The sequence below is a fragment of the Dromiciops gliroides genome, chromosome 3, assembly GCF_019393635.1.
Source record: "Dromiciops gliroides isolate mDroGli1 chromosome 3, mDroGli1.pri, whole genome shotgun sequence".
In the NCBI taxonomy this organism is placed as follows: Eukaryota; Metazoa; Chordata; class Mammalia; order Microbiotheria; family Microbiotheriidae; genus Dromiciops; species Dromiciops gliroides.
This window is the reverse complement of record NC_057863.1, coordinates 563649685-563669704: the sequence shown is the minus strand read 5'-3', so window position 1 is coordinate 563669704 and position 20020 is coordinate 563649685. Positions and strand designations below refer to the sequence as shown.

Here is a 20020-nt window from a genome sequence, read left to right as displayed (position 1 = left end):
TCTTGGAAGATGATGTCTAGGCTCTTATTTTGGTCATGGTTTTCATGTAGAACAATGATTTTCATATTATCTCTCCTGGATCTATTTTCCAGGTCAGCTGTTTTTCCAAGGAGATATTTCATATTGCCCTCTATTTTTTCAATCAATTGGATTTGCTTTACTGTGTCTTGGTTTCTCATAAAGTCACTAGCTTCCATTTGTTCAATCCTAATTCTTAGGCAATTATTTTCTTCAGTGAGTTTTTCTATCTCCTTTTCCATTTGACTTTTCAAGCTGTTGATTTTTTTCTCATGACTCTGCTGCATCACTCTCATTTATCTTTCCATTCTTTCCTCCCTTTCTCTAAATTTTCATTCTATCTCTCCTACTTTCTCTTCAAAGTCCCTTTGAGTGCTTCCAAGGCCTGAGACCAATTCATATTTTTCTTGGAAGTTTTGGATATTGGAGTTCTGACTTTGTTATTATCTTCTTCTGAGGGTGTATTCTGGTCTACCCCTCCACCAAAGAAGCTGTCTATTGTCCACTGTTTTATTTGCTGAATCATCTCAAGCCAGAAGTAGATGTCTGATTGAAATCAAATTCTCTATAGTCGGAAGGTTGGCATGCCTGTGCCCCTCCCCCACTGGGCCACCACCACTTGATTCAGCCCATTGGTTCAGAACCAGGGTACTTCACCACAACTCCAACAGAGATTACAGCCACTTCACCCCGGCCAACCTCTGAAACCCCCTCACCCATCATCCTGTGAAGACTCAGTGGCATCTGTTCCTGGGTGAGTCCAGGCCGCACACTGAGCTCCTCTTTCAGCCCAATCAACAGGTGATTTCAATTGCTGTTTCTGGCTAGAAAATAGTCTCATTCTGTTCTTAGATGAGTTAGGCTGCTTTGGGGTTTTTTTATGGCATTATCTGGGAGTGAGTGGACAGATTTGTCAGGAGCTAGGGGGAGTCACAGCCTCTCCTCCGCCATCTTGGCTCCAGAACATACATTTTTTAAGACACATGTTATGTACCAGACATTGTGCTAAGTACTTTAAAAGTATCATGTTTGACCCTCACAACAACTCTAGGAGGGAGAAGTACTATTATTATCCTGGTCTTACAGATAAGGAAACTGAGGAAGACAGAGGCACAGAAGAGACAGAATGACATACCCTAAAGATCACTCATCTAGTAAGATATAACTGCTATTTGTTGATTTGCTTCTTTATTCCTTCCATCATGTAAGCTTGGAAGTATAGGTTACACTTTCTACATTCAGATATATCTTCTTATGGGGAGAAAAAAAGGTTGAAAAATAGGGTTCAAAAGTAAAAAGCAAAAGTATATTGACTTCAGAGAAGCCTCACATCTATAGATCACTGACATTTTTTTTTGAGATAATTTTAACCGGTTACTGATATAGAAGTCATCACTGAATCATATGCCTGTGTATATTCCATCCACTGACTCATTACAGGAAAGATCAAAGTTACTAGATATCCAGAAGGTAAAGATGAGGAAAATATATGGTGTGTACTTAAAACTACTGTTTCCTGATTTATCTAAACAAATTATCTTTATGATGAAAAATGGGAAATGGTTGGAGGAAGAGATACTGATGCAAGTCATAACAATTTTGTAAAGACATTTAACTGGTATAAATCAATTAGAATAACCAGGAAAGCAAAAGAGCCTAGAGACTGCCTTTATCATCAAATGCTTGATCTGCCTACTGAGAGATATGACAGCCAAAGGCAACACTGGTTTAAAGTATAAAGTTGTTTGCAAAATCTTTTTGAGAAGAGTAGAAAAGTATGTGCAGTTTTGATCTATTAAACAGTTAAAAGTAATAGAGCTTTGATAATAATAGTTCCCATTCATATAGGGCCTTATAATTTGGCAAACTTCCTCAATTACCAAATCTAATGTCCTTTACTCAGCCCTCATCTTTCTTGACCTCTTGCCTATATTGCTATTACTTACGTTCTCTTCTGTATATTCTTTCCTCTCTGGATTTTACCTTATTTTCTCTTGTTTCCACGCCTACCTGTCTGACTACTCCTTCTCAGTCTTCTTGGGTTTTTGTTTTTGTTTTGTTTTTTTTTTTGCAGGGCAATGGGGTTTAAGTGACTTGCCCAGGGTCACACAGCTAGTAAGTGTCTGAGGCTGGGTTTGAACTCAGGTCCTCCTGAATCCAAGGCTAGTGCCTTATCCATTGTGCCACCTAGCTGCCCCCTCCTTCTCAGTCTTCTTTATTGAATCATCAACTATAACATGCTCTATATCCATAGATGTACCTCAAGGCCTTGTCCTGGACTTCTTCTCTCTATATATTTTAATTTGAAGACCACCGTTATATGTCATGAAATTAGTCATGATCCCTATCCAGATGACTCCCAGATTTCTATATCCAACCCTAGTCTGTTAAATGAGCTTTAAGGAATATAGTCCCTACTATGTATCAGGTGTTGTGCGAAATGCTTTTTACAAATATTATTTCATGTGATCCTGACCTGTGGGACAGCTGTCACTTGGATATCTCATATTGGATGTCTTATAGACACACTGATATATATCCAATACCTCAGTGTCATCCTTAACTCTTTAGTCACATTCACCTCACAGATCTAATTAGTTGTGAAATCCTGTTTCTACCTCCTGTGCCTATCCCCTTTTCTCATTTTTATCTATTTTTTTTGTATCATTGTCCTGATAAGTTGGTATTCTGTACACAGGAAACTGATTCAGCTGATTTGCAATAACTCTTTTTCTGTCTGTTAAAATATAATCAATTTCATATTTTGTGATGTTGTTGGGTGCTTGCCACATATATAGTGCCTCCAGATTCATTTCTCAAAAACCATATTCATTATTCATAGCTGTGAAACACTTGCTTTTTCTCATTTCTTATTCCTGAACCATAGTTAACCAACATATTTTTGCTATGCCTACTTTTATATTGAAATCCCCATGTACTAAAGTATATGTTGATTTAATACAGCCTTATCTAGTTCTTCAGAAGAACTTCTTTACTTTCTCATTATATGAAACAGTCATTGGTGCATAAGCCAAAATTTTGTGGATAGCTGGGTGTTCTCCTTATCAACATCATGTTAGTCATTGTGTGTTCTGTCATTTTTAGCCCAAAGATTATTGTCCTAGGAAGAGGGGGGGAAAAGTAGCAAAACAAGTTAAAATATTTGCCTTTTCTCAGTCACTAGTAATTTTCATTCTATCCCTCCTAAGCAATGCTCCTAACGCCTGTTTTTCCCTATTCCGCCTTCTCTCCAAACCCCCATCAACTACTATATCATGACTCTGCACCAGACTTGAGATCTATTTTGTGGAATTTTCATTTATTGTCTCTTTCCTTCCAGGTGATTGGTAATCTATTTTTTTGTGGGGCAATGAGGGTTAAGTGACATGCCCAGGGTCACACATCTAGTAAGTGTCAAGTATCTGAATCCAGATTTGAACTTGGGTCTTCCTGAATCCAGGACTGGTGATTTATCCACGTGCTTCTGTTTCTGTCCTCATAAATCTTCAACCAAATTCTCTCCACCATGTTTCCTCATCTTTAATTGTTGGATTTACTCCTATCAATATATATTATTAATATAAAGCTAATTGGCAGTTAGGTAGCACAGTGGATAGAATACTGGGCCTGGAATTAAGAAGATGAATTCAAATACAGTCACAGACACTTACTAGCTAGGCAAGTCATTAACCTCTGTTTGCCTCCATTTCCTCATCTGTAAAATGGGGATAATAATACCACTTACCTCATAGGGTTCATCAAATGAAATAATAATTGTAAACTGCTTAGCACAGTAACTGTAACTTAATAAGTGCTATATAAATAATAGCTATTATAATTAGCTATTATTACCTTTGCTCTCCTCCCTAACCCTACATTTAACCTAGGCTGTTTCTTTTGAATAAGCTGTAATCTTCAAGAACCATATTCTAGTCATGGGTGTCATTCCCCTTTGGGTCATTTGCCTTCTCCTTCTCATCAGCTCCTTTTTATTGAATCTATGATCTCCTTCAGCCCTTTGTCTTCTTCAGTTCCTTCTCAGCTTCAGTTTGAATTCTTTTCCTTCTTATCTTTCTAAATTTCCCCTCCCCAAATTCAATATCTGGCCTTCTTTGTAATTTCAAAGACATCAAAACAATTCTATATCATTATTCTTGAGCTAACTCCCTATTCCTTTTACTATTCCACTTCATACCTTCTCCTATAGAATCTAGAATTAAGGAAAATAAACTCCTTGGAGTTATCTAGTTGACTTGAATATCTTCAGTGAAAGGGATTTCACTCTATCTTGGGATAGCCCATTTTAATTTTAGACAGTTGTAATTTTTAGAAAATAATTTATATTTAACCAAAATTTCCTTCTATATTATTTCCATTAGTTATTATTTTGATGCTACACATGACTTGTGTTTTGCCTTGACCTAAGAAAGACTAGGGAACTTCAATTTTGGGCTCATTTTGTTCCCCTTGAAAAGCTTTAGCTCTGCTATAAGTGCTCAGACTTAAAGGGGCATTAAATATAAAACACATTTTATTTAGCACAATAAAAATACAGAAAATATTCATACAAAGACACATTCATAGATGATTAAAAAAAATGTTTACCCCCCCCAGTGGGGGGCAAACAATCCTCCCATCTGATGAGGCCCATTTTCCCCATAAACTTATATTTCCAGTTTATTAACCAATAATAGTCATAGTACTATAAATTGAAACCCCTCTCCAAATAGGGAGAGGACTTAGGGGCACGATGACTGTGGTCTATTTGACAAGAAGAAAAAAAAAAAACCTTTTCATTTATTACCTTGCACACAAAAGAACTCTACCAGGCAGTTTGGTCACTCACTATTTCTTTTTTAATGAAAGGTTCCAAGTTCACAATTCTAGTTTAAAGCAACCTGGTTGCATTCATATCTTCCCCAAAGTTCCAGAAGTATGCCCACCACTCAGCATTTCCTAAAAAGCCTTTTGGGGGTTAGGTCAAAACACTAGAACTGTTTCCATTTGCTTTTCAAATACTCATAATTGCTACACCTACCACTACAACCCATGACTGACTGATGCCAGACTTTGGAAATTATCATCAGGCTCAGAGAATCTCAAGAAAGCAATAGAAATGTGGTAGGAGAAAGAGTATAGCTGATAAGACTGTGGACAACCCTCTTACAGTGGCAAGGAATGATGTCCTTCTCCTAAGGATATGCACTAAATAATTCCTCTTCCAATTTCCAGAGCATTGTACATGGGCTTGCACATAGTAGGTCCTTAATAATATTTGTTTATTCAACAACTTCTAACATGATTTTTTTTAGTTCTTGGTAGACAATGATTATTCCCTCTTCTTTTCCCTTTCATGCTCTTCTTTTCTTACCTCCCTTCTCTCCATTCCTCTCCTCTCCTCTTCTTTCCTTTCTTCTTCTAAACTAAACATCCTTAATTATTTGAACTATCCCTTCTAAAATAGTCTTCGGACTTCCAACTCTCTTGGGTTCCTCTGCACACACTTGTCTCTGGATTTCATCTGTATCAACAATCTCAATAATTCTTGGCTCTACTTTGGAAAGAAGGTGCAGGACGGGGGAGATTTTTTTCTCTGATCCTATAGGGAATGTTAATGTAGCCAATGCTGGAAGCAAATTAAGGTAAAACTAACCACTTAAAGATGCATCTAGATTTGAGCATATATCAGTTTGACAGCATCTGTATTTGTCCATATATACTTCCTATTTTCATGATCAAGTAAGTTAGTCTTATGTGGAGAAAATTCCACCAACTCTTTAACAGATCTGGGATCAGCAAGTTAATTCCATTGAAGGAATAGTATCAGTCACCTGAGCTCATTAAATAGTTGTCTTGCTTAGGGGTTGAATGGCTAGTAGTACCAGTTCAATTGTTCTACGCACTGGCTAATGTCTGCTTTCTCTTAATCTAATGCAAGAGCAAGACTTACTTCTTTCCCTGATAAATTTAACCTTTCTATACTTCAGTCTTTTGATCCAATCTAACAAGACCTTTGGGGATTTTGTAATCAAATGTATTAGCTGTCTCCTCTGGCTTCATGCCTCCAAAAGTTTTGATAAACATGCTATATAATAGCTGTGTCACCTTGGGCAACAGTTGATAAGCATTTATTGTGCTTATTCTGTGCCTGGTGCTATTACAAGTTATTTCACTCCTCTGAAATGGTTCCTTCATCTGAAAAGTGGAGATAATAATATTTGCTCTATGTACCTCCCAAGGATGTCAAGATGTTTTATAAACATGTTGTAGTATTATTATCCATATTTTTATTTACATTTGATCAAAAGATGCTGAATATCATGGTTTCATATGTAATACTTTTCCTGCTTTGCATGTTGAAATGTTTGTCTTTGCTTATGATCATGTTTCTAACTATGTGCTTCCTTCCTTCCTTCCTTCCTTCCTTCCTTCCTTCCTTCCTTCCTTCCTTCCTTCCTTCCTTCCTTCCTTCCTTCCTTCTGTCCTTCCTTCCTTCCTTCCTTCCATCCTTCCTTCTTTCTTTCTTTCTTTTTTTAAGAAAACAATGTTGAACAAAACACTGATCAAAGACAGTGGTACTCCTCTACAAACATCTCTCTACACTGACATTGATTTGTCGATCTTCTTTTGATCTAATCAATTAGCCAGATTTGCCAAATAATAACCAAAATTCACTTAATAATTGCTCACATTTAAGAATGAGGACCTATAACAGGCTGCTGTCAGTTCTATAGGAGAGTAGGAGGCATATGTAAGAGATGTTGCAAAGGCAGAAATGACTTCAAGACTTGACAATCAATGAGTGGAGTGAGAGTGAAAAGTCAAGGATGACACCTATATTTTGAGCCTAGGTGACTGTGAGAGTGGTGGTAACCTTGATATTAATAAGGAACTTAGGAAGAGTTGAGGATTTGGGGAGGTAAGATAATGAGTTCAGTTCTGCACATGATGAGTTTAACATGTCCAATTTTAGGTATCTAATAAGTAGTTGGAGAGGCTAGACGGGAGATTGGAAGAGAGGTTATGGCAAGTTGATCTGAGAGTCATCTATATAGACATGCTCATTGAAATGATGGAAGCTGATGAGATCACCAAGGGTAATAGTATAGAGGGAGAAAAAAAAAAAGAACTGAGAGACATGGGGAACCCTACTGTTAGTAACCATAATGTGGATGAACATCCAGCTAAGGAGACAGAGAAGGGTTTGTCAAAAAGATAGAAGAGCCAGGCTTCATTAGTATACTCAAAATGTACAATTTCAAAATCAATTCCCTTTTGATAGTGCCACAACCACCAATGATTCCACAGATTAGTCTAATATCTTTTCCATGTGACAGACCTTGAAATATTTGCAGATTGGTTGGTTGTTATCATTTGTTCTTGAAAGAGGACCAAAATGACATCATTATGTTGGGGTCAAGGTATAGTGTGTCCAACTGTGCTGATCCAACTAATAAGCACTCAGAAGGCTCCAACACAACTTGGACATAAATAGTCCATATGAACAAAGTCATCTGTGGTAAAAAAAAAAAAAATATGAAAGTTTTTTTTTAACAGTCGGTTAGGATAACTGAAAGACTCCAGTTTTTGAAGGACCGCCCTTTTGGGGAGGAGACCAACGGCATGAGTTATGCACGCCAGTCTGCCTGCTGCGCACGTCAGACTGCCTGTTACGCACTCGACTTCCGGGGTGCGAGCTTAAAAGACAAGGAGAGAACGGAAGTGGGGCTTTTTCCTGCTCTGCTGGTCTCCTGACTGCGCTGCACAGATGGTCTCTCTCTCTCCAAAGGTGGCCTTCAGTTTTGGTGAGTTTTTATAAGGAATATAGACTAAGCTTAGACTTAAGATGATTTGTATTGTGTTTCTACTTTCCTATCCTTCTAATCAACATCACCTTGTGACTACCATAACAATAAAAGGTCTATCTAGAAAACCAAAAGCTTCTTCCATTTACTAGTCTGGGAGATAAATTAAGGGAAAGGTTAAGTAGGGGAGATTTATGATCTAATATCCAATTTTAAATCTCACACATCTCCATGCATTATCATAAAGTTGGGGAATTTTGCACTTTATCTAACTGACTGACAATCCAGTGTACCAGACACTAGTTGGGGTACTAAATAAGAAATAAAGGGAAAGGCTACAATCCCAAGAAATGTAGTCTTCTGAGAAGAAAACCCATTATTCCCTTGAGTGGTGGGGATAGGGGTAGGATATGGAGTGAAGGCTCCATATGGGAACAGCTGTGGGCCCTGTTTTAGAAAGACAGTCTGTTTCTAAAATCTTCACTGTGAGAAAATAATTTTTAATAACAGATTTCTTGGGAGACCCAGAGATCAGTTTCTCTGTCTTTTATCCTCCCCCCAACCCCCTCTCCAGAAAGTCCAGTTCTCCTTGATCTAGGATAAACCCAAGAGAACAGAAGAAATAGAGATGGATTCCTTTGTCTAGAAGGGTGAAGGACTGATGGAATCAAACAACACCTAGATAATGGACTTTGCCATAAGCAACCGGAGTGAGGGTCTTTTGCATACTTTTCCCTGATGTCATTTGTAGAGTTAATTTTAATGTGGACCACCACTGTTGACATGACATGTCAACCAATGGAATTGAATGATGCTAACCAATTAGCTTTGAACAATGTGTAATGACCTGCCTCTATCAAAGGATAAAAACCCTTGGAAGATGCCATTAGAGCCCTCTTTTGGGTTTTAGAGATGCTTGGCTCTCTCTTTTAAGACAGTATGGGTCATCTAGATTTTTTTTAACTCTCTTGGGTCTCCTTGAGACCCAGGTCTCTCTGGGAGACAGCATGGGTATTCTGGGGCTTTTCTCCTTCTCATACTAATGGCCATGTTGAAGCTCTCTTCTTGCTTTCTCTACCATGAGGCCTAAGACCATGAGAAGTTAGGGAGACTCATGGCCAATCCTTTACTAACATACAATATTCATAAAATAATAATATGCTTACCCAAAACTGTTGTCTATAGAAATAGCTACTAAAAATTTAAAAACATATCAATCAGTTACCTGATATTCCCACTATCCCTGTTCCCAAACCAGCCATTTGATTTTCTCATTCAACTACCCTTTTCTATGTACAAAGGTCTCAGTTGTGGTAAGTAAGATGTAATCCCTGCCCTTCCGAAGATGATACTCTAGAACGGGTGGTAAGAAGTACATGTGAATAATTAGACTACATAGAAGAATGTAAAAAAGTACATAAGAAAAAAGTACAATGAGACTTCGAAGGGAGTGGTAATTTCCTGTGTAAAGATAGCTTTAGAACTAGGCTTCAAATGATGGATAGAATTACAGCTAGCATATATGAAGGGTACAGCAAGGAGAAAAGCCTCCTGGGTGGAGGGATTATGAAGAGGAAAGTTAAGGTGCATCCCACCACATCTAGGACCTGACCCTGTGGAATCCAAGGCCTCCCATTTGATTTTTACCAGCTACCTTGTATAATATGCCCATCTCCACTGCAAGAGGCTCAGGGCAATCTGTATTCACCCCACTTCTCTAGTCTTAACAAAATTGGGACTAATAATGATAAATCATATGTACATAGCCCATTAAAATTTGCAATATACTTTCTGCTACAATGATAGATATGAAGTTGGTTAGTCCACCAGATCACAGCATCTCAGCTATAGAAGAGGCTTTAATCTAATCAACCACCTATATAAGAATCCTCTCTATAATGCATTTGGCAAATTACCATCCAGTTTCAATTTGGGAGACCTCAAATGAGTAGGAACCCACTACCTATGGAGGCAGAATAAGATTATTTTGGGAAGTGCTAATTATTAGGAAATTTTTCCTGACATCAGGCCTAAATTTTCCCCTTTACAGTTTCTATGCATTGCTCCTAGTTCTGGTCTCTGGGACCAAGGAGAATGTTTAATCTCTCTTTCACATGCCATATGACAAATTACAGTCTTTCAAACACTCTGTCATATTCACTTCACCCACCCCAAGTTTTCCCTTTGCTAGTCTAAACATCAGCAGTTTAATCCATCCTTATATGACATGGGCATAAGTCCTTTCTTACTAAGCCCATTTCATGGAGGAAAAAACTGAGACTCAGAGAGGGGGAGGAATTTGTAGGATCAAATAGTTTGTAAGTGTCAGTGCTAGGATAGTAGGCTTTAGGTTTGGAAGGGACTGTGGTGATGACATAATCACTCAATAGTCAAATTAGCTTTAATAAAAAAAAAACTATTTCAAAGGTATAGTAACAAATATACAAACAGCTTAGCTCAGTTCCCATAGAGCAAAGTCCCAAGTTCCAAGTCCACAACACTAAAACACCCATCCTTGGAACTGAGTCTCAGACATCTGGACTTCTTCAGGCTTCCCTGCTGGGCTGGCTGGCTGCAACATCCACCAATGATCCTCACTCCCAGGTCACCATGGCTTGACTCCAGTGATTCTAGTGGAGATTATTGCCTATGCATGAAACTGAGAAGAATAAACAACACAGAACAGGATCAAACAGCTCCAGGCCCATTTCTTTGAACTGTTCTAAAAGGGGGAGGTGGAGGCTGGGGGAGGAAGGTACTGCTCCTGAATGAGTTCATGGTATCCTGTGGGTGAACTATTTCTGTTCTTCACTTTCTGGGTGCAACACCAAAGATAACTCAATAAATAAATTTTTATTAAGTGCTTTCTCTGTACCAAGGACTGTGCCAAGAGCTAGGGATACCAAAAAAGGCAAAAGATAGTCCATGCCTTCAAGGTGATTATAGTCTAATGGAGAAGATAACATACAAACGAATATACACAAAGCAAGCTAGGTATAGGATAAATTGGGTCAGGGTCAGAGCCAAGGAGGGAGAGCATTCTGGGCATGGGGGACAGCCAGTGAGAATGTCTGGAGGGAAGAGATAGAGTATCTTATTCCTGGAATATCTTGGAGCCAGTTTCATTGGATCAAAGAGTATATGTTGAGAAGTAAAGTATATAAAAAGACTGGAAAGGTAGGAGGGTCCTAAGTTATGAAGGACTTTGAATGCCAAACAGATCATTTTGTATTTGCTCCTGAAAGTCAGTAGAGTTTATTAAATAGAAAGGTGATATGATTGAACCTGACCCTTAAGAAAATCACTTTGGTGGCTGACCAGAGGATGAATTGGAGTGGGGAGAAACTTGAGGCAGGCAGATCTACCAACAGGTTCTTGAAAAAATCCAGATGTGAAGCAATGAGGGCTAGTGTCAGAGTGGTGCCAATGCAGAGGGAAAAGGAGGCTTATTTGAGAGATGCTGCAAAGGTGAAATTAGCAGCCCTAGGAAATAGCTTGGAGATGAGTGAGAAGAGATAGTGAGAAAACCAGGATGGCTCCAAGGTTGTAAGCCTGAGGGACTGAGAGGGTGGTGCTGCCCTCTAAAGAGGCTGACACCATCCCATTCTCTTAGTTTTAAATCTGTGACCTTTTTCAGCTATTTAGCCAATCAAAGGAAGCTACTCCCATGGAATATCTTGGAATATCTTACCCACATGGTAAGAGAATACAGAAGCAAGTCAACTCCATATTAGGAAATTTGGGCATATACAAAGTAAATCACATATATAGATAAATAAATATATACATATATTTATCCATCTATCTATATTTTAAAATATATTTATATATTTATGTGTATATATACATATATGTATATACATATATATGTATGCATATGTGTGTGCGTATATATGACTTGCTTTGTACATGCCCAGATTTAAATATATTAAAAGTATGTCTATAGATATGTATATATGTGTGCGTGCATATGTATATATATATATGTATACGTATGTATGTGTGTATATATATGTATGTATATATGTATATGTATGTATGTGTATGTGTATGTGTATGTGTATGTGTATGTGTATATGTATATGTATATGTATATGTATATGTATATGTATATGTATATGTATATGTATATGTATATGTATATGTATATGTATATGTATATGTATATGTATATGTATGTGCTGCCTTCGGCACATCCTTGACATATCTTGGTCAGATAGAATCACCAGCACAGAAGTGCTCCAACACACGCAACTTCCGAGCATCTACATGCTACTGAAACAAAGACGGCTGCGCTGGCTCGATCATGTGCACCGCATGCAAGACGGGGGCATTCCTAAAGACCTACTCTATGGCAAGTTTTCCTCAGGCCAAAGACCTGCTGGACACCCCCAGCTTTGCTACAGAGATATATGCAAGCAAAACTTGAGGGCTCTGGGAATAGACATCGGCAGCTGGGAGGAGATGGCCAAGGACGGCACCTGATGGAGTTCAGTACTCAGTAGCACCTTGCATGCAGCTGAGATGGGCCTTCAAGCTCAGGAGGAAGAAAAACAAATGAGACACAGGAACCGAGGGGCAACAAAGAGCGAAGTTTTTTGATGTCCTCCTTGCAGCAGGAGATGTGGCTCACGTATCAGACTGCACAGCCACACTGTGGCCTGTGGCTCTTCAAGGTGTTGATCCATGGTCGTCCGTGACTGGAAGAAGCTTACTATATATATATATATATGTGTGTGTGTGTGTGTATATATATATATATGTATATATATGTATGTATATATATATGTGTGTATATATATATATATATATATGAAAGGTAGATATAAAAGAAAACCTAGAGCAGGGCACTTAGCAACCCCAAAAGGTCTGTCTAATGGCCTGATTTACATCATTGAAAATTCACTTCAGACTAAGTTATTATTTCTAGAAAAATCCCCATTTTGTGTTACAATCTCTTAACAAAGGTGGGGTTATGTATATTGCCAGCTGACCAGGGAAAAAGTATTCAGAAAAAATTAAACTAAAGGGCAGAACGACAAACTCCATTGACTTTACAATTCAACCTAGAACTAAGATTACCCATACATCCATTTTACAAGCAGAGAACTCTGTATACATGGGAAAAGAGAATAGAATCACAAAATATCAGAACTACAAAAATCAGAAGATATTGTCTAGTCCCGCTGGCTCATTTTACAGATTAGAGAACAATGGCCCAAAGAGGTTAAGTAATTTATACAAAGCCACACAACCATCATTGGCTGAGCTAGGACAAATTTAAATCTCCCTATTCCAAGTTCAGGGCTGAAGTCCCAGTATTTTAACAACCATAGAAGTCATCAAAGAATTATGACACAGAAAATGGAATGTGGGGGCAGGTAGGTGAGGGGATGGTGTTGAGGGGAAGGATGCAAATTCTAAACTTCTTAGAAATACACAACCAGATAGAGGAGGGGGAAAGAATTGGTTGCCTTGTGGGTTGTTTTTTTTTTTTTTTAAGTTTTTATTTGGTTACTCTCCTATCTGTGTTTGCCCAAGTCTTTGTGGCCCTTTTTCAGGAAGTGCTGACGGTAGCAGAAATCCTGGCAGTTTCTAAGGTGTGAAATTGAGGAAACATTTCTGGATTACCTCCTAAAGTAAGATCTAAGTTTAATAGCTTAATTGTATCCTTCTGCCTGCTATGGCAAGCACTAATTTCCAGTCATCCAAAGAGAAAGAGCCAAGTCATGTACAGCCCAGAGTAACATAGGATTTAGAGTGGGAAGGGATCTTAAAGGTCCAATCTCCTAATCTTGCAGAAGAGAAAAATGAAACCTAAAGACTTCAAATCACTCATCCAATGTCACCTAGCTCATAAGTAAAAGCAATGGCATAGGGACCCTCCCCTAGACATTAGCCCCACATTGGGCCCAATCCTAGGATCTGGATGAAAAGGGGAAGTTTCTGTTCAGTTTGTTATGTCCCACCCAAAGTTTACTCAAGGAAAATCTGCTAAAAGTTTGGATATTGCTCATATGTAAATTTTCCTGAATGTAGATAAATAGGTCCCCAGCTCCTGTACATGTATTCAAGTTTAGAAAGGTTTATGGACAGAGGATAATCTTTGTTCTACTCCATAGAAAAAGCAGAAGATGCAAAAGACTCACACAAGAGCAAATAGCCAGATGCAGAAAACATGTTAGCCTCTGAAAGGACTCACCAGATTCCATAACTGTGTAGAAAACACACAAACCACATGAATGGTCTATAATCTGTCCTTGGAAGGTAACTGAAAATGGAGTTCAATTCCCCTTTCCAGTCAGACTTGTACTTTCTGAATAGCTCATTGTGAATTTGGAGAAAGGGAAAGTCCAGATCTAATCCCTGAACCCCTCCCCTTTCCTGTGTGGGTTGCCTCTTTCTCTGGAAACTGACTTCCTAATTCTCCAATTTAAGAACCCACAAGATAGCTCCAAAGACTGACATTTCCCACAAAATCTCACTTCTCTATGGAGAAGGCTAGACCCCAGGATCATCCTCCCTCTCCAGTGACAGATCCAAGGATGTTTTCTGTAGACTAGCCTTTCAGGTCACATAGGTGAGCACATGTCTACTTCTGCCATGTTCTTCCACAAGAACTCAATGCCCTGGCTTCTGTCATCTCTTTGACTGGAATAACTATCTAGGCTCTGACTTATGCTTAGAAAGCTACAGAAGAACACATATAATTCCTTTTTGCTTCTGCACCCAATGGAGCCATTTCTGGTTCCTGTGAAGAGAATATTAAGTTATAAGTGTCTATCTCCTCAAGGCTGGGGCTGGTATGTCAGCTGATTTACCTTCTAATTCCTTTTGAATTAGAAGGCAAAAGATAAAAAGAAGGACAGAGTGATTTGCTGACTATCTGCTCCATTAGAATGCAAGCTCCTTGAAGGTGTGTTGTGTTTTTGACTTCCTTTGTTGTTCCCTGCACTTAAAACAGTGCTTGACACATATTGTCATTCAGTTGTGGATACTTTATCCTCTTTGTCACCTAGCTGTCTCCCATGTAAACCTTAAAGCACTATGGACTCTTTCTCAGAATAATGTTTTTAAATGAATGGAATAAAATGCATATGATTACAAAGGAAATTAATTATAGTGAAAACAAAGTTGCATTTTTCCAACCAACTTCATGGACCCCCGAAATCTACTTACAGACCCCTTACATGTCAGTGGACCCCAGGTTAAGAACAACTGTTTTAAGGGAAGTTGATTCAGGATAAATTAATTTGAGATACACTGTCATCTTGATGAAATTATATTATGTTAGCCATTGTCTGAAGATATTTGAGGTATATAAAAAGTAGGCATACTCATTGAATACAGAGAATTACTGAGAAGACACAGAGAACTACTAATGGAATTTCTCAATCCTAGTGCTACCACCAAGGTGATTGGTTGAGTGGGAATCAGGCTGATGGATTCTTGTCAGTCATTAACCTTCGGACTTATAAAAGAGAGAAGCTGGAGCCCAACTAGGTGGCAATAGATAGAGTGCCAGGCCTTCAGTCAGGAAGACCTGAGTTCAAATCCAGACTCAGACGCTATCTGTGTGATCCTGGGTAAGTCACTTAACCCTGTATAACTCAGTTCCTCATCTATAAAATGGGCTGAAGAAGAAAATGGCAAACCATTTCAGTTTCCTTGCTAAGAAAACCCCAGAGGGGGGGTCACAAAAAGTTGCACATAACCAAAAAATGACTAAAAAGCAACAATAAAATCTTATTCTTAATGAGTAAGAAAACAAATATTTCTTAAGTACTTACTAATTGTCAGGCAGAAGCAGCTAGGTGGCACAGTCAATAGAGTGTTAGACTTGCAGTCAGGAAAATCTGAATTCAATTTTGGCCTTAGATATTATTAGTTATATGACCATGGGCAAGTTATAGGGTTTGTTTACCTCACTTTCCTCATCTATAAAATTAACTGGAAAAGGAGTCAGACACCAGCAACAAGTTTGCAACAGGTTTGAACAACAACAAAGGTCTGCAAAGTATTTTATAACCATTGTGTTTTGTCCCTGGGACAAACCTGGGAGGTAGGTGCTATTATACCCTTTTTGCAGATAACAAAACTGGGGCAGAGAAAGGTTAAGTGACTTTCCTAGGATCCCACAGTTAATATGTGTTTAAGGCTAGGTTTGAGCTCAGAGAAGAGGAGTGACTAGCTCAGATCATGGTCCTATCCAGATATTTATTATCAAATGCTTTCTCTCCTTGATCACCTCAGAAAAGAAGGAAAATATCCTAAAGGCATAGCTAAAAGGTTAAGTGTACACAGCAGATATTGTCTGGTATTCCATGTAGTGTGGCAGTGTCTCTGGCTCTGCCTACAACTGCTTCCAGAGACCATTTCCGGAAACCTACCTGGCTACTCTTGTTGCCAGCCCACCCCCTTGTGAATATCTGTGGCAACTTCTGGGCCCAAACCATTGGAATCCAGTACCCCTGTGCATATACCCTTGAGAATTCTTGGATCCACTTGGCTGGTGGATAAACTTGCATGATTATTATGAAACAAAGTATCATGGAATACACAATACCAACAAGAGGATAAGAGCTTCTCCTTTTGAAGCTTGCATGGCCAGAGAGTGTTTTCACTTTCTTAACTTTGAAGCCATCCTCAAAACAAAAGCATATTTAGCCTTTAATAAAACATGGAAAGTTGTAAAACATCTTAAGGCTATTTGTATCCTTGGAGAAACAAAAACTAATTTCATTGTAGAAATCTACTGCAAGGTGTTAGAAGGGAAAGGCTGTGTGTCTTTTTGTCAGGCATTCAAGACCCCCTGGGATTTAGACCACCCCCCCCCTTTCCTTTCTATCTTGACTTCTTATTCTCCCTTCTATTTTCTCTAAGTTCTAGCAAACTTGATTACTCTCTGTCCTCCTCACCCTTGCTCATGTCCAAAAAAGAAGTGTCCTGTGTACTCACTTTTTTTATGCCATTTCCTATGTTTGAAATGTGCTTCTTCCATATCTTTGGAAATTGCAGTAACAGCCATATTTTTAATTCTTTAAAGGTCTATGGGGGCAGCTAGATGGCGCAGTGGATAGAGCACCGGCCCTGGAGTCAGGAGTACCTGAGTTCAAATCCGGCCTCAGACACTTAATACTTACTAGCTGTGTGACCCTGGGCAAGTCACTTAACCCCAATTGCCTCACTAAAACAAAACAAAACAAAACAAAACAAAACAAACAAAAAAAAACAAAGGTCTATGACTGGGGCAGCTAGATGGCGCAGTGGATAGAGCACCGGCCCTGGAGTCAGGAATACCTGAGTTCAAATCCAGGCTCAGACACTTAACACTTACCAGCTATGTGACCCTGTGCAAGTCACTTAACCCCAATTGCCTCACCAAAAAAAAAAACAAAAAAAAAAAACAGGTCTATGACTTCAGTTACACACATATTCCTTCTAGCAATACAGATCCCAAACCTTTTATAATCAAGTAGTTGTCTACTACAATTGTTGTATCCAAACACATACAGCTGACCAGTTATTGATGGATCTTTCCAAACTCAACTAGGCTGCTCCATGAATGACAAGCATAGAGACACCCTATATATTACTGGATGCATAATTAAAATCTTTCCAGCTTGGTAAGATGATAATTTGCCCTCCAGTGGCACAGAGTTTGAGAAAAAAAAAAGGATCATATTCTTATCATGATAAAGCTTTGGGATGGATGGATGGATAGATAGATAGATGGATAGGTGGATATATAAATAGATGATGAATGGATGGACAGATGGTTGATTGAGAGATAGTAGCTAGATAGAGAAAACATTTATTAAGCAATCACTATGTGCCAGGCACTGTGTTAAACACTGGAAATATAAAAACAACAAAAAGATAGCCTCTGTCTGCAAAGAAGCCTACAATTCCAATGGGGGAAGATAACACGTTAAAAAGAGTTGAAAAAGTGAGGAATGGGAGAAGAGAAGGGGCAAGGTGGAGAAATGTGGAGAGCCAGAAACAGACCTAAATAAAGAGTCAGTATAGTTGTCTTGGTAATTCCCTAAATGAAGGGTCTGAGAAGAAATTCACCAATTGGTGGAGGCTAAAGCAGAGGAGGAATTTTCCAGGGTGTGAAGGTTTCTGGGAAGAGGTGAAGAAGTCTAGAGCTAGAAGAGGAGTTCTTGTACTTTAAAACCCACCAACTCAAATGCCATATTATCCAGGAAGCCCTTCATACCCATTGTGGAAAACCTCCCCTTTAAACTTCACATAGAATTTGTTTTCATCTCTTTATGCAGTGGTTCCTGAAACTGTATACCACAGATATATATTTCAAGGAGTTGATGGATCTACATGTATTTAACTAAGGAGCTGGATCTCTACTTTGTTCAGTGTTGGCTCCAGTGACTCAAAGAGAACCAAGAAAACATGGAGAAAACTCTTATCATCCAGTCAATCCTACTAGTGGACTGAATAGGTAATGAATCACATCAATTCATGGTGCTTGGTATTTTCCCAGAGATTTTCTTTTCTCTTAAATTATATTTGCTCTACAGAAGCCCCCAGCTTCCTGGAATGTTTCTTAAGGGTTACAAATATTGAATCAGCAATTTCCCAGCACTACAGCTTCAGCTAACAATATTAAAATGTATTGTCATGGGAAAAAATAAAATTGTCATCCTCAAGCATGCTTAAGAGAGCAAATCACCTCTAAAATAATAGATTTTATGGAATGTAATCTAATAAGACATTCATAGCACTTTATATGTGCTGTCTGAGGGCTAACCAAGGTTTGGAGAGGCTCACCACCATATAGTGTTGATATGTTACTCAGTGTCTTTAGACATAGAAACAGACACAAGACTTTGGTTCAGATGCTGGCTCCACTAATTACTGCTGGTGACCTTGGGCAAGTCACCAAGCCTCTCTAGACCTCTATTTCCTCATCTGTAAAATGAAGAAAAGTTCATTCTAAGCTTTCATTCTTCAAATGCTATTCTTGTAAATCTATAGAAAAATAAGTGAACTTAATGGTGGAAGGGAAAATATGAATTATAAATTATCTTCCTTTCTGCAGACTTTTGACCTCCTAACCTACACCATTTTAACCTCCTACACACCTGGATTCTACCTAGTGGACAAATAAATCAGACGATATGTTCCCAAGAAAATATCTAGGCTGCTTTGCAGATAATGGGAGTGCTCATCTTGGTTCCACCTGCTGGACTCTGATTCCTGCCACCCCTGCCTCCACCATTGCCCCCAGCCCAGGCAGCTTTGGCCATGGCGAATCCCAGCATGTACTTCAACATTGCAGTCCATAACAAGCCCCTGGGCCTGGTTACTTTCGATTTCTTTACAGACAAGGTTCGAAAGACAGCAGAAAACTTCCGTGCTCTGAGCACTGGAGAGAAGGGATTTAGTTACAAGGAATCCTGATTTCATAGAATCATTCCTGGGATCATGTGCCAGGATGGTGAATTCACATGTCATAATGGCACTATGGGGAGAAATTTGCTGATGAGAACTTCATCCGGAAGCATAGTGGTCCTGGCATCTTGTCAATAGCAAATGCTGGACCCAACACAAATGGCTCCAAGCTTTTCATCTGTACTGCAAGAATGATTGGTTGGATGACAAGCATGATGTCTTTGGCCAAGTGAAAGAAGGCATGAATACTGTGGAAGCCATGGAGAGTTTCAGTTCTCTGGATGGCAAGACCAGCAAGATCACCATTGCTGGCTGTGGACAACTCTCTTAAGTTTTTTGTTTGTTTTTTTTTTTTGTCTTAACCATCAAACCATTCATCTGTAGCTGGAGAGAATACCCCTGAATCCCATCTACTCTTATACCTTATAATCCTTGTGCTCTCACTTGCTGCAATTCTCTTTGGATTTCATTTCCTTGTTCCTTCCACAAGTTGGCTAGACAATAGAGTTAAGTTTATGATTGTGAAATAAAAATTACACTACAAAAAAAGGCAATTTTGCAAATGACAAATAGTCAAAGGATAAGAACTGTCAATTTTCAGAACAAGAAATCAAAGGTATCAGTAATCATATGAAAAATGTTCCAAATCACTAATAATTAGAGAATGCCAAGTAAAACAAGTTTGGGTTATGACCTCACACACATCAGACTAGCTAAGATGACAGAAAGGAAAATGAGGAGGTATGGGGAAAGAAGTACACCAAAGTACTGTTGGTGGAGCT

At 38.7% G+C, this 20020-nt stretch overlaps 1 pseudogene; it reads left to right on the top strand.

The window, feature by feature from the left end:
• The first annotated feature begins 19082 nt into the window (after positions 1–19082).
• Positions 19083–19569, top strand: LOC122750246 (annotated as a pseudogene).
• The last annotated feature ends 451 nt before the right edge of the window (positions 19570–20020 follow it).